Consider the following 12,887-nt stretch of genomic DNA (forward strand, 5'->3'; position numbering starts at 1 on the left):
TCAAAGTTCAGTGTTCTTATGGCCCAATATGCTCTATGTTCCAACTCCAAAGGTAAATGACAAGCTTTCCCATAAACCAATCTAAATGGGGTAGTTCCAATAGGGGTTTTAAAAGCTGTTCTATAGGCCCAAAGAGCATCATCTAACTTTAGTGACCAATCTTTCCTTGAACTATTCACTGTTTTTTCAAGAATTCTTTTCAGCTCTCTATTGGAGATCTCCACTTGACCACTAGTTTGTGGATGGTAGGGTGTTGCAATCTTATGCTTCACTCCATATTTTTGCAATAATCTTTCAAATTGATGATTGCAAAAATGAGAACCTCCATCACTTATAATGGCACGTGGAGTTCCAAATCTTGTAAAAATGAACTTTTTAAGGAATTTAATCACAACTCTTACATCATTAGTTGGAGATGGTATAGCTTCAACCCATTTGCTCACATAATCTACTCCAACTAAAATGTATTTGTGTCCCAAGGATGATGGAAAAGGTCCCATGAAATCAATGCCCCACACATCAAATAATTCCACTTCCAATATATTTTGGAGGGGCATTTCATCTCTCTTTGAGATATTACCCATCCTTTGACACCTATCACATGCATTTACAAACTTTCTCACATCCTTAAACATGTGTGGCCAAAAGAACCCTGCTTGAAGAACTTTTTCTGCAGTCTTTGTCGCACTCATGTGACCCCCATAAATTGAAGAATGGCAATCTTTGATAACATTCCCTATCTCCTCATCAGCTAAACATCTTCTAATCAGCCCATCTCCACATCTCTTGAACAAAAATGGCTCCTCCCAATCATAATCCTTAACATCAAAAAGAAATTTCTTCTTTTGCTGCCATGTTAGATCAGGTGGAAGGATTCCACACACTAGATAGTTCACAAAATCTGCATACCAAGGGGTTTTTGCATTCATGATTACTAACAGTTGCTCATCAAGAAAATAATCATCTATTGGGGGCTCTTTTCCCAGATTGTCTCCTTGTTCTTGCCTCAATCTAGATAGATGATCCGCTACCACATTTTCTACTCCTTTCTTAACTTTAATTTCCAAGTCAAACTCTTGAAGGAGTAATACCCACCTTATCAATCTAGGTTTAGCCTCTTTTTTCTGAAGGAGATACTTGATAGCTGCATGATCCGTGTATACTATGACCTTAGACCCCATAAGATAGGACCTGAATTTGTCTACTGCAAATACTACTGCCAAAAACTCTTTCTTGTAGTAGAGTAATTTATTTGAGCATCATCTAAGGTCCTACTTGCATAGTATATTGCATACACCTTCTTATCTTTCCTTTGTCCCAAAACAGCCCCAATGGCATAATCACTAGCATCGCACATTAACTCAAAAGGCAATGACCAATCGGGTGGCTGCATAATAGGAGCAGATATCAAAGCTACCTTTATCCTGCAAAAAGCATTCATACAATTAGTATCAAAATTAAATTCCATATCTTTACTCAATAAATTGGTAAGAGGTTTAGAAATCTTAGAGAAATCCTTGATGAATCTCCTATAAAATCCAGCATGGCCCAAGAAACTCCTCACTCCCTTTACAGATGTTGGGGGTGGCATTTTCTCAATAATTTCTACCTTTGATTTATCCACCTCAATACCCCTGTTTGACACAAGATGTCCCAAAACAATTCCTTCTTGTACCATAAAATGGCACTTTTCCCAATTCAAAACTAAATTGAACTCTTCACATCTCTGCAAAACCTTATACAAGTTAGATAAGTATTCATCAAAAGATTTACCATACACAGAAAAATCATCCATGAACACTTCCATAATACCCTCAATCATGTCAGAAAATATGGACATCATACATCGTTGAAATGTAGCAGGGGCATTACATAGTCCAAATGGCATCCTTCGGTATGCAAAGGTACCATAAGGACATGTGAAGGTAGTTTTATCCTGATCATCTGGGTGAATAGGGATCTGAAAGAACCCTGAATAGCCATCCAAATAGCAAAAATAGAAAATGATGAGCTAGTCTCTCAAGCATTTGATCTATAAATGGTAATGGAAAATGGTCCTTTCTAGTTGCCTTATTCAATTTCCTATAGTCTATACACATTCTCCATCGATTCTGATTCTTGTAGGTATTAGTTCATCATTTTCATTTTTCACCACCGTGATGCCCCCTTTCTTAGGTATAACATGAATCGACTTACCCAATTCTTTGTCGAAGCAGTGGTAAATAATACCTGCATCAAGCAATTTCAAGATCTCCTTTTTCACAACCTCTTTCATATTTGGATTCAATCTCCTTTATGATTCTCGAGAGGCTTTATGGTCATTTTCTAACAAAATTCTATGCATGCACACAGAAGGATGTGTTCCTTTAATATTATCAATGGTATAACCAATTATCCTTCTATGCTTCCTAAGAACTCTCAATAATTTTTCAACCTCACAATCAGTCAATTTAGCACTAACAATCACAGGATATGTAGAATTTTGACCTAGAAAAGCATACCTGAGATTTGTTGGAAGAGGTTTCAACTCTACCTTAGGTGCTTCACCTTTTTCAAACTTTGATGATGAAGTCATTTCTTGCTTCAAGTTCCCAATCTTTTCAATATCAGCCATAGGCAATGGTGGATTTCCTTCCAAAATTGTAGCATATTCTGCAGCTTCTTCAATCTCATCCCCTTTTTTGATGTTATGAACCAAACAAGCTTCTAAGGAATCTTTAGGATGTTGCTTTTTAAGCACTTCTCTAACCTCTTCATCTATCACATCAACTCTCAAGCATGAGTTTGAATCATCTTTCTTTTTCATTGCTTGAAACAAATTGAATTCTACTTTCTCTTCCTCAACTTCTAATGTAAGCCTCCCATTTTTTACATCAATCACACTCCAGCAGTAGCAAGGAAAGGTCTACCAAGAATAATAGGAATGTGTACATCCTCCTCCATCTCCAATACCACAAAATCCACTGGTATGAAAAATTTCCCAACTTTCAGAGGAACATTCTCAACTACCCCAATTGGAAATTTAATAGACCTATCTGCTAACTGTAGTGATATGGTAGTAGGCTTCATTTCTCCAATCTTCATTTTCTCATAGATAGATAATGGCATCAGACTAACACTGGCTCCAAGATCGCATAAAGCCTTATCTATACTGATATCCCCAATGTGACATGGTATGGAGAAACTTCCAGGATCTTTTAGTTTGGGTGGAAGCTTATTTTGCAAAATAGCACTGCTTTCTTCCGTGAGAGCTACAGTCTCAAATTCCTCCAATTTCTTCTTGTTAGATAAAATCTCCTTCAAAAATTTGGCATATGAATGCATTTGTGCTAAGGCATCAGTGAAAGGAATAGTCACATGCAACGACTTCAATACCTCCAAAAACTTCCCAAATTGTTTATCCAATTTTGCTTTCTGAAACCTTTGTGGGAATGGTAAAGGTGGCATGTAGGCTTTAGGTGCAACGTATTTGGGCTCTTCTTCTTTGCTCTCCCCCTCCTTACTTCCTTTTTCTTCCACTGAATTTTCTTTCTCAGCTTCAATTCTAACTTCAGCTTCGGTTTGTTCATCTCCTTCTCTGCTTTTTTCTTCTTCAACTTTCTCTTCAATCTTTTTATCTCCATCTTTCAATATTTTTCCACTTCTCAATGTAATAGCCTTGCAATGCTCCCTTGAATTTTCTGGTTGGCTAGGAAGCTTCCCAAATGCTTTATTACTTGAAGAGCTAGCTTGTTGAGCTATCTGATTCTCTAACATCTTGTTGTGTGTTGCCATTTGATCCACTTTAGATGCTAATTGAGAAATCATTTCTTGTTGACTTTGATGGCTCACAAGTAGAGTTTCAATCATAGATTCCAATCTAGCTGTCTTGTCTAGTTGTGCTTGTTGTGGTAGAGGTGGAGCAGGTGCATTTTGAGGTTTAGAAATTCCAGGAGGGGGGCCTCTATTCTGCTGAAAATTCTGATTTTGTTGATATCCAGAAGGTTGCTGAAAATTCTGATTTTGCCCTTGTCTACCTCCCCAAGAGAAATTGGGGTGGTTTCTCCATGCTGGATCATAAGTTGCAGAAAATGAGTTACCACCTGGTCTTTGATTGTAGTTCCCCACATAATCCACTTGCTCACTTGAAAAATCTTGATTAAGTGCAGAAAAATCTGCTGCACAATTGACATTTGTAGCTCCAACTTCTACTGAATTACTAGAACCTCCGGTTGAAGAATCTACTTTCATGCTCAGCTTATCCATCTTCCTTGTCAAAACATCAAACTTAGCATTAATCATATTCATGGCATCAAGCTCAAACATACCAGCTGGTTTCTTGATCTCATTCCTCTCACAACTCCATTGGTAGTTGTTATAAGCAATTTTATCAAGAGCGGAAAAAGCTTCATCTTCAGATTTCTCCATAAGGTCACCTCCAGAAGATGCATCAATCGTACTTCTAATAGCTGGTGAAACTCCATTGTAAAAGTGTTGAACAAGCATCCACTTAGGAATCCCATGATGTGGACATCTCCTTTGCAAATCCTTGGACCTTTCCCATGCTTCATACAAGCTCTCATCATCTTTAGGTTTGAAAGAAGTCAGCTCATTTCTTAGCTTAGCTGTCTTGCTTGGTGGAAAATATTGAGCTAAAAATGCTTGAGAAAGTTTATCCCATGTTGTGATAGAACCCGGTGGCAAAGAATGTAACCACTCTCTAGCTCGGTCCTTCAGAGAAAAAGGAAATAATCTAAGTCGAATTGCATCATTAGAAACTCCATTTATCTTCAACATATCGCTGATCTCAAGAAAGTGTGCTAGATGCACATATGGACTTTCACTTGGATTTCCTCCAAATTGTGCTTGTTGTACCATTTGACAGAGTGCAGGCTTCAGTTCAAAATTATTAGCTTCTACTCTTGGTCTTGTAATACTTGGCATGAAATCTCCAATGTTAGGATAGGCATGATCTTTCACAGAGCGATTGTTATTGTTGTTGTTGGCCATTTCTTCTTGTAATTCCTCTTGCTCTTGTGCTCTTTCTTGTTGTTGTTGAGCTTTAATTTCAGCTTTTCTCCTCTTAGATTCTGCTCTTAAAGCTTTTGCTGTCTTCTCTATTTCTGGGTTAAAGAATAAATTGATTTCTTCACTTTTTGTCCTTCTCATAAAATAAAGCACCTGAAAAACAAAAATAAACAAATTCTCAAAGTAAAATGGTAAAAAGAAAATAAAATAAAATAAAGTGCCCAAATTAACCAAACAAATAATTGTTCAATATCAAACAAAAATCAAATCCCCGGCAACGGCGCCAAAAACTTGATGGGGCGAATCCGCAAGTATACGGGTCGTCTCAAGTAATAAAGTGATGAATCAAGTATCGTTCCCACGAGGATTTGCTGTTTGATTACTAAACTATGAATGAAGCGATTATTTGGGCTAATGATTAATGAATAAATGGTAAATGTAAATGAGCAAGGTAAATTGATTAATCTAATTGAAATGGGTAAAGAGCAAACAAATAAATTCTAATTCTAGTTCGCAATTAAACTAAAATTAACAATGGGTAATTTAAATGAAAGTCTAATTATGGTAAAAGTAATTCCAGAGTTGGGGGTTTATGCATAAATTAATTAGGATTTGTCTTGAGCATTCCAATTTTTAGGGAAAAATAGAGTTTGAAGGAAATTGATTCTAAATCCCTTTGATATCTTTTTCAAGCAAATCAAAGTGTATTCTAAAATAACCAAACCTACTTTCGTATGTATTTGATTACTTTAAAACCCATTAAGTTTTGTAACCAATAATTAATTCCTCTTAAAGTCCTAGTTTATTTCTAAATCTAGGTGATTTTAAGTTCCAATCCATGATTACCCATCAATGACTTTCACCTTTCGGTCCTTCAATCAAAGATTAACACAATACCCAATGGGTACCAACATTAGGCAAGTAAATCAAGCACACAAGGAAGGAATCAAAACTCATATTAATATAAAATAAGGAAATACCCAGTCCAAATCCACAAATTAATCTAAGACATATTTCCCAACTCTGAAATCTAAAGAAATTACTCACTCATGATGGTATTTACAAGAAATATAGATGGAAGAATAAAGAAAAACATGATAAAAGGACTGAAATAGGAAAACCCAGGTGGAAGAACCAAGGTCTCTGGTTTCTGGAGCTCTAAACTCGTGCAGCAGCTCCTCTTCCAAGAGAGAATGGCGCCTCCTCTCTCTCTTTCTATTAAATTTTTCTTTCCTTTTTGTTTTTCCTCCCCTTCCTCTTATGGCAAAAATAAGGAAATGATGAATTTATATGGTCCCTAAAAGTTACCCTAAAAGTAAATAAAAGACAAGGAGTGGATAGGAAATGAGGTGTAAAATTATCCAAGTCAGCAGCACTATTCACGTTCTGGGCATTCTGCTTAGGGTTCGGCTTAACCCTAAGCAGCTTCTTAGCAAATTTTAGCCTCTGGTCACACTGTCTGCTTAAGGTTAAGCAGACCTTCAGCAAATCTCAGCAGACTTAGAGTAAAATGGACTTTTCTGCTCATGCTTGACTTGTACTGCACCTTAAGCATTGCCACTTTACCCTAAGCATGACCTTAAGCAAAGTCTCAAGCAAATTTCGGCTAGTTTGCTCTTTTAAGGCTTGATTTCTTCAACTTTCCTCCATGCTTAAAGAACTTCAAATCTCTTCAAATTATTTCCTATTGCACTCATTGATCTTCGATTTGCCACAAAATTCTATCAAAACAACAAAAATTACGAAAATCAAATATAAAGTATCTAAAATTAACAAATAAGATAAAATAAAGCTAAAAACATAAAATATACTAAAATATGAGGGCAAAATGGATGCAAAACTACCCTAAAATGCCTATATGAAATGAGTGTAACACAACTCACCCTTGTCAACAATACATGTCTTGTTAACTATCTTTGAAGATGAAATCATTTCAATATTGTAAGTCGCATGAAATCCTCTAAATCTAAACTCTTCTTGCTGCTTTATACTGCCCCTAGCATGAGACAGCCACTCTTTCGTGAAATCAAGGAATCTCTTACCAGCCACATTAATTTTACCATATGCATTCACTAGATGAGCATATTTTCGGGACATGTATAACTCCCAAAATCCCCAGAGATTCATGCCATCCACTGCAGGATGTGCAAAAGCCTCGCGAAGCATTACTTCCAAATCATATGCTCTAATATACTCATTAGCAGAAGACACATCAAGTTCTGTAAACCAGATTGGAAGACCAAGAGTTCCTAGTTTATTCAGAGCTGAAAAAACAATGGATCCTACTGGAAAATCAATATGACCTTGAATGCCAATTCCTCCCACAAACGCGCCTTGTTCCTGGAGGTGAAAAATTTGCTGTATGTATTTCTCTGGTGCTGATCTAATGTCAATTCCATCCTCAATGTGATAATCATTCACAAAGAGGTTGGCAGATGGGTCTAGTTGGTGGGCAGTTTTGAACATGTTCGCTCGGATGTCTTTACCCAGCCGATCTTTGTAGAATGACCCATGCAGTGTTTCATTGTTCACATCATTGTGCTTGAACTTTCCCTTGTAACGTGTAAGGAGGTCAGTGAGATGGTTCTGAACAGCATTCCTCAAGTAACTTTCATTCAATGATCGAACCCATGATTGAATTGCATACTCCTTTTCTTAGAAGATACAGTGACCTCGGATTTCTACATTGTGGCTCTTGCACCAATCCACTAGCTCATCATCTTCCTTATAGTTGAACTTACCTTCTTGTGGTTCTGTCCAGGACCACTTCATTTTATTTTCAAACACAGCCTAGTTAAATTTTTAATAAAAAACTCAACAAGTTCTTCATTGTCCATGCTTGTTCTGGTTATACATGATCCCAAAGGAAAGTGTCTGTGCAACTTTAACAATGTTGCCAGCAATATTGCTAGCGTCTGATCCAGAAAATTTTAGGATAACGTCACGCTTACGTATCTGCATGATAACAAATGAAATTCCATTATTAGAAAGCTGTATTATTGCAATAAATAACAAGAATCTATTTGTTCAATTCTGGAAAATGCATTATTTACATTTTTTGACAGAATGAGAATTGTGGGAAGTGGGTCTTAGGTAATTTTAGGACATTCTAGAGTGATCTTTCAATCTTTAAATTCAATTTTAAACACTTCTATTAGAATATTTGCAGTGTATCCTCATTTAGCTTGGAAAGTTTAAAATACTTTCTTGTTTAACCTAAATTTTGTTTTCTATGGTTTTATGAAATAAAACATCACGTAGCAATAGACTGTAGTTTATAATTTATCCAACCAAATAAGATCTTTCAAAATTACAATTAAGAATACTTTCTAGGGTTGCAGAATCAAATGCATAACAGCACATCCCACTAATGACTACAAATAGTTCATACCAACTCCTTTCTATTGGAGAGACATTCACTCAATGCCAAAAAGGATCACGATTTCATTTTTGCATTATAGAGAATCAATGAAAAGAAAATACCATAAAATTTGTGTTTGCCATTACCTTATCTGTTTTCTTCCTCAAATACTTAAACCTTGCCTTCCGATCCACAGGATAAATATGAAGTCCTGCAACCATTAAATCAACACCTGCAGCAACACCTTGGACAAAAGCCATAACATTGGATGGTTGCTTCTCAATCCTAAAGGACCCACCAATTTCATGCCACTTGTCATCATTAGACTAAACTTCACCCCCATTGACCCACTGCCCATCCACACTAAGTGTAACATTTAAAATCTGAGGTTCAGTTGCTCCAGCGCCAATTCGAACCCAAGCAGATACTTGGTATGTCAAATAGAGTTATGGTTTGTCAGTTATCATCTAAGCTGGACCCATCCAAGAATCTGAACGATTGGTTACCATGATGTAGCGGCCACTTAGAGACTCACAAGGACCAAGAGAATCACTTGCCATTGGAGGAAATACATGTGGACCACCTGTTTCAACGCTCAAAGCACAGTTATCAAGAGGAAACCACCCAGTGGTGACATCATCAAGATTGCTATTCTCAATTATGTTCAGTTCAAAAGGTGCATTCTAGAAAGCAAAAGAAATTCACATTTTAATCCTAAAATTCTACAATATGTTGCAATTCGTGCATCATATTTCAGATGTCAGAAGCTCCTCATTCATTATCATGTGTTATGCATGTGTGCATGTATATGTGAGAGAAAAATCTGACCAACCTTAGAAACTGGTTGGGATGAAGTAGGGTTCTTCTCTGCATGCATAACAAATAAACTATTTATCAGCATATCTATGCCTAGAGGTGGACCTTCTAAATATATTACTGCTCTAGATGGAGAACCATTAAGAATGAACTCCCCCTGCAATTGTACGCAATCTTTGTTTGTTGCCTGTGAGCTATGGTACAAACATCAGCTACTGTATTAGAAAAAACATTGAAGTAGAAATAAGCAAATCTTGACTAGGAAAAAATTGTTCAAAATAACAGAAATGGTGATAAACTGTATCAATTTCATATAAACTTCTGTCAATACTATCATTTGAAAATAAGAAAAAAAGAAAGAAACTAACTTGGCAATGGCTATGTATTCTTCATGAAGATCTTATTCTTGGACCCACAAAGTGACTTATACACCAACACTGGTGACATTATCACTATATATGCGAGCTAGTGCAATGACCTCATAAGCAATATGTTGCTCTAGGGGTGTAAATGAGCCGAGTTGAGCCGAGCTTTAAATAGTTCAAGCCTGCTCATTATATATTTTTTTTTAATCTCGAGCTCGGCTTAAGTTCGATTGGAGTTTTAATATTCAAGCTCGAGCTCAGCTCATTATATATATATTAAACTCCAGCTCGATTAGAGCTTGGCTTGTATCAAACTTATTTATAATATAAATAAACCAAGTTCGAGCTCGGCTCGTTTACAAACTAAATTCAAGCTCGAATTCGAGCTTGACTCAAACTCGTTAATATTATTATATTAAAATAAAATTTAATTTAAATAAAAGTAAATTAAAAATTAAATTAATTATAATAAAAATATATTTAATCTTAATTAAAATAAATTTAAAATTAAAAAAAAATACAAAGAATCCCATTTGGGCCCACATTATGGCTTGCTAGCCAACCAAAAACAAGCATCTCCCCCCTCCCCCCCAAAATCCGATGTGGGACAAGTCCCACATTAGATTTTTGCTTTTTTTTTTTTAATTTATTAACTTTTATTTCTAAATTTTAACTTACTTTTATTTTATATAAATAATTTACTACAATAAAAATCTAATGGTGCAATATAATGTATAATTAAAATTTTATCATATTTATTATTACATTTATAAATTTTTAAGGTTTAAATTTGATTAAAAATTATTTTTACATTATACACATGCTTAATCTAATTTCATGGTTCTTAACTAAACTCAATAATATTATGATTTAATTAAAAAGATTACCATATGATACAAATTCAAGATATTATATGATATCAATATATTAATTATAATTATAATCAACTCAGTTATATGTATATATATATATAGATACACACAATCTAATCTTGTGTCACCTAACTAAACTCAATAGTATTATAATTTAATTAAAAACATTACTATGTAATATAAATACAATATATTATATGATATCAATATATTAATTATAATTGTAATAAACTCAATTACATAAATGTGTGTGTGTGTGTGTGTGTATATATATATATATATATATATATATATAGAGAGAGAGAGAGAGAGAGAGAGAGAGAGAGAGACACACACACACACACACACACACACACACATAATCTAGTTTCATAGCTCTTAACTAAACTCACTAGTATTATGATTTAAATTCAACATATTAACAATTTAATTTTTAGGGAATAAGTGGATAATATTAAGTAGGAAAAGATTTAAGAGAGAGAAATTTTTAAAGGATGCATAAAGAGAAAGTGCTTAGAGAGAGAGAGAATAATAATAATAATAATAATAATAATAATGGATAGATAGTTTAATATTAAAATTAAATATTAATATTTTAAAAGTTTAAAGTTCACATGAAAGAAAACTAATCAAAGAGATTGAATGTGAGACTACATATAGATTGAATGTGAGACTACATATAGAAAGAAAATAATAATAATTGTTAAATATATTAATGTTAATTTTGAAACTTAATCTTTTAAAAGTTTAAAATTTTAATAGAGAAGGAAGAGAGAGAGAGAGAGGTATGCTTTATGTTTCAAATCACACTAACGCCAAAAGTATGTAATTTTAATTTTTTTTAGTAATTTAATATAGATAAAATAGTTAACAATAATTTTTATGTGTTTATTATCTAATATTCTAAATTTATTCCCATATAAAAATTATTTAAAAAAATAAATCTAAAGCATAAATAACTATATAATTATAAACATATTTTATATATTGTTTATATCATATTTTTAAAGAATATATTATTTTAAAAATAATTATAAGCAAAATAAATATATTTATAATATTATAAAATTATAATAATTAAAATAAATATTTTTGTAAATGAGTCTATAAACGAGCTTATTCACGAACTTATTCAATGAGCCAGCTCGCGAACTTGTAAACGAGCCGAGCTCAAACTCGAGCTCGAGTCCAATATTGCTGAGTTCGAGCTCGGCTCGTTTATTAAACGAACTTAAAATTTAAGCTCGAGTTTGGCTCATTTAGAAATTGAGCCGGTCCTAGCTGAGCTGTTATCAAGCTGAACCTTGAGTAGTTCACGAGCGGTTTGGCTTATTTATGTCCTTAGTTGCTGCACTATTCCAGTGATCTCTTGTTCAATTCCGTTCCACTTTTCTAAGCATTCTATTGTAGAAGCAAAGAGCTTTCCTGATTGTCAAATAATTCTTCCATCTCCCATAGATTCGTGTAGTTCAATCTTCCAGCCTTTGCCAGAATAACTATTAAGGCCATCCTTAAACCCAGGGTTCAATATTATATTATCCACTCTAGCGGCAACATGGCCTTCACTTGCAGTCTTTATGACACAAGGGAATCCATATATCAGGGATAGGGGTTCACAAACAATATACTTTTCAAAATGAACTTTATCAGAAAATGCTATAGTTGTGTAACATAAATTTGAAAGATAACTAGAGTGAGTAAACCAGAGTCAGAGTCAAGGCATGCATTAGGATATTGAAATGGAACAAAATAAATCCAATTAAACATGTGAGTCAAGCACCATGCTCAAGCATTATGCTGATTACATTGCCATAGAAACATGATGACAGTAATTGTTTAGTAAAACAAATAAGCAAATAGAAACTAGATAGCTTACGGGCCATAATCCAATATCTACCAGCAAACAAAAACAAAATGGAAGAAAATAAATGCAATAAAATATCAATAAAGGTGTAATCTTTGGAATTATACTAAACTTAAAAATGTGTCTTGTACCTGGTAAAGTTGATTTGGAACTAGAACTGATTCTGCAGAAAGACGTAAAAGCAAAAGCAAAAGCAAAAGAGAACGGATGACGACACAAGAGGTAAGCAATTTCTTCATGGCCGCGAGAGAAAAGAAAATGAACCTATGACTCCATTTTGCAAAGTAGAAAAACAGGGAGAGTTACTACCAAAAAAAAATTGATAGGGGAGACATGTTTTTATCGTTTAGTGGGAGATAGAGGAAAATGGGGAAGAGAATTGTGATTAAAATTTGCATAGAATGGGTCACAAGAAAAGCATAGTTTTGTGGTAGGAAATATTTAGAAAAGGGTTTGTGGATGCCAAATTTTATATGGGGAGCATGTTTAGCTTTAGGGGCTCCAAGTCAGCCTCCTTGCTTTATAGATTTGCTCCATTTCCCCACTGTCGAGCTATGCTCTGCTCCTGGTGGCTGGTGGTTGGTGGGTTGCAACGAGTAAAC

The 12,887-nt window shown here is 34.5% G+C and overlaps 1 non-coding gene and 1 pseudogene across 1 annotated transcript; one reads left to right on the top strand and one right to left on the bottom strand.

Moving 5' to 3' along the window:
- The first annotated feature begins 4,495 nt into the window (after positions 1–4,495).
- Positions 4,496–4,602, top strand: LOC131178142 (small nucleolar RNA R71). The gene has a single exon (XR_009147273.1). It is a non-coding gene; the product is annotated as a small nucleolar RNA R71 (small nucleolar RNA).
- Positions 4,603–6,861: 2,259 nt separating this feature from the next.
- Positions 6,862–12,548, bottom strand: LOC110635358 (endo-1,4-beta-xylanase 1-like; annotated as a pseudogene).
- Positions 12,549–12,887: the final 339 nt, after the last annotated feature.

Source organism: Hevea brasiliensis, chromosome 2, assembly GCF_030052815.1.
Source record: "Hevea brasiliensis isolate MT/VB/25A 57/8 chromosome 2, ASM3005281v1, whole genome shotgun sequence".
Lineage (NCBI taxonomy): Eukaryota > Viridiplantae > Streptophyta > Magnoliopsida > Malpighiales > Euphorbiaceae > Hevea > Hevea brasiliensis.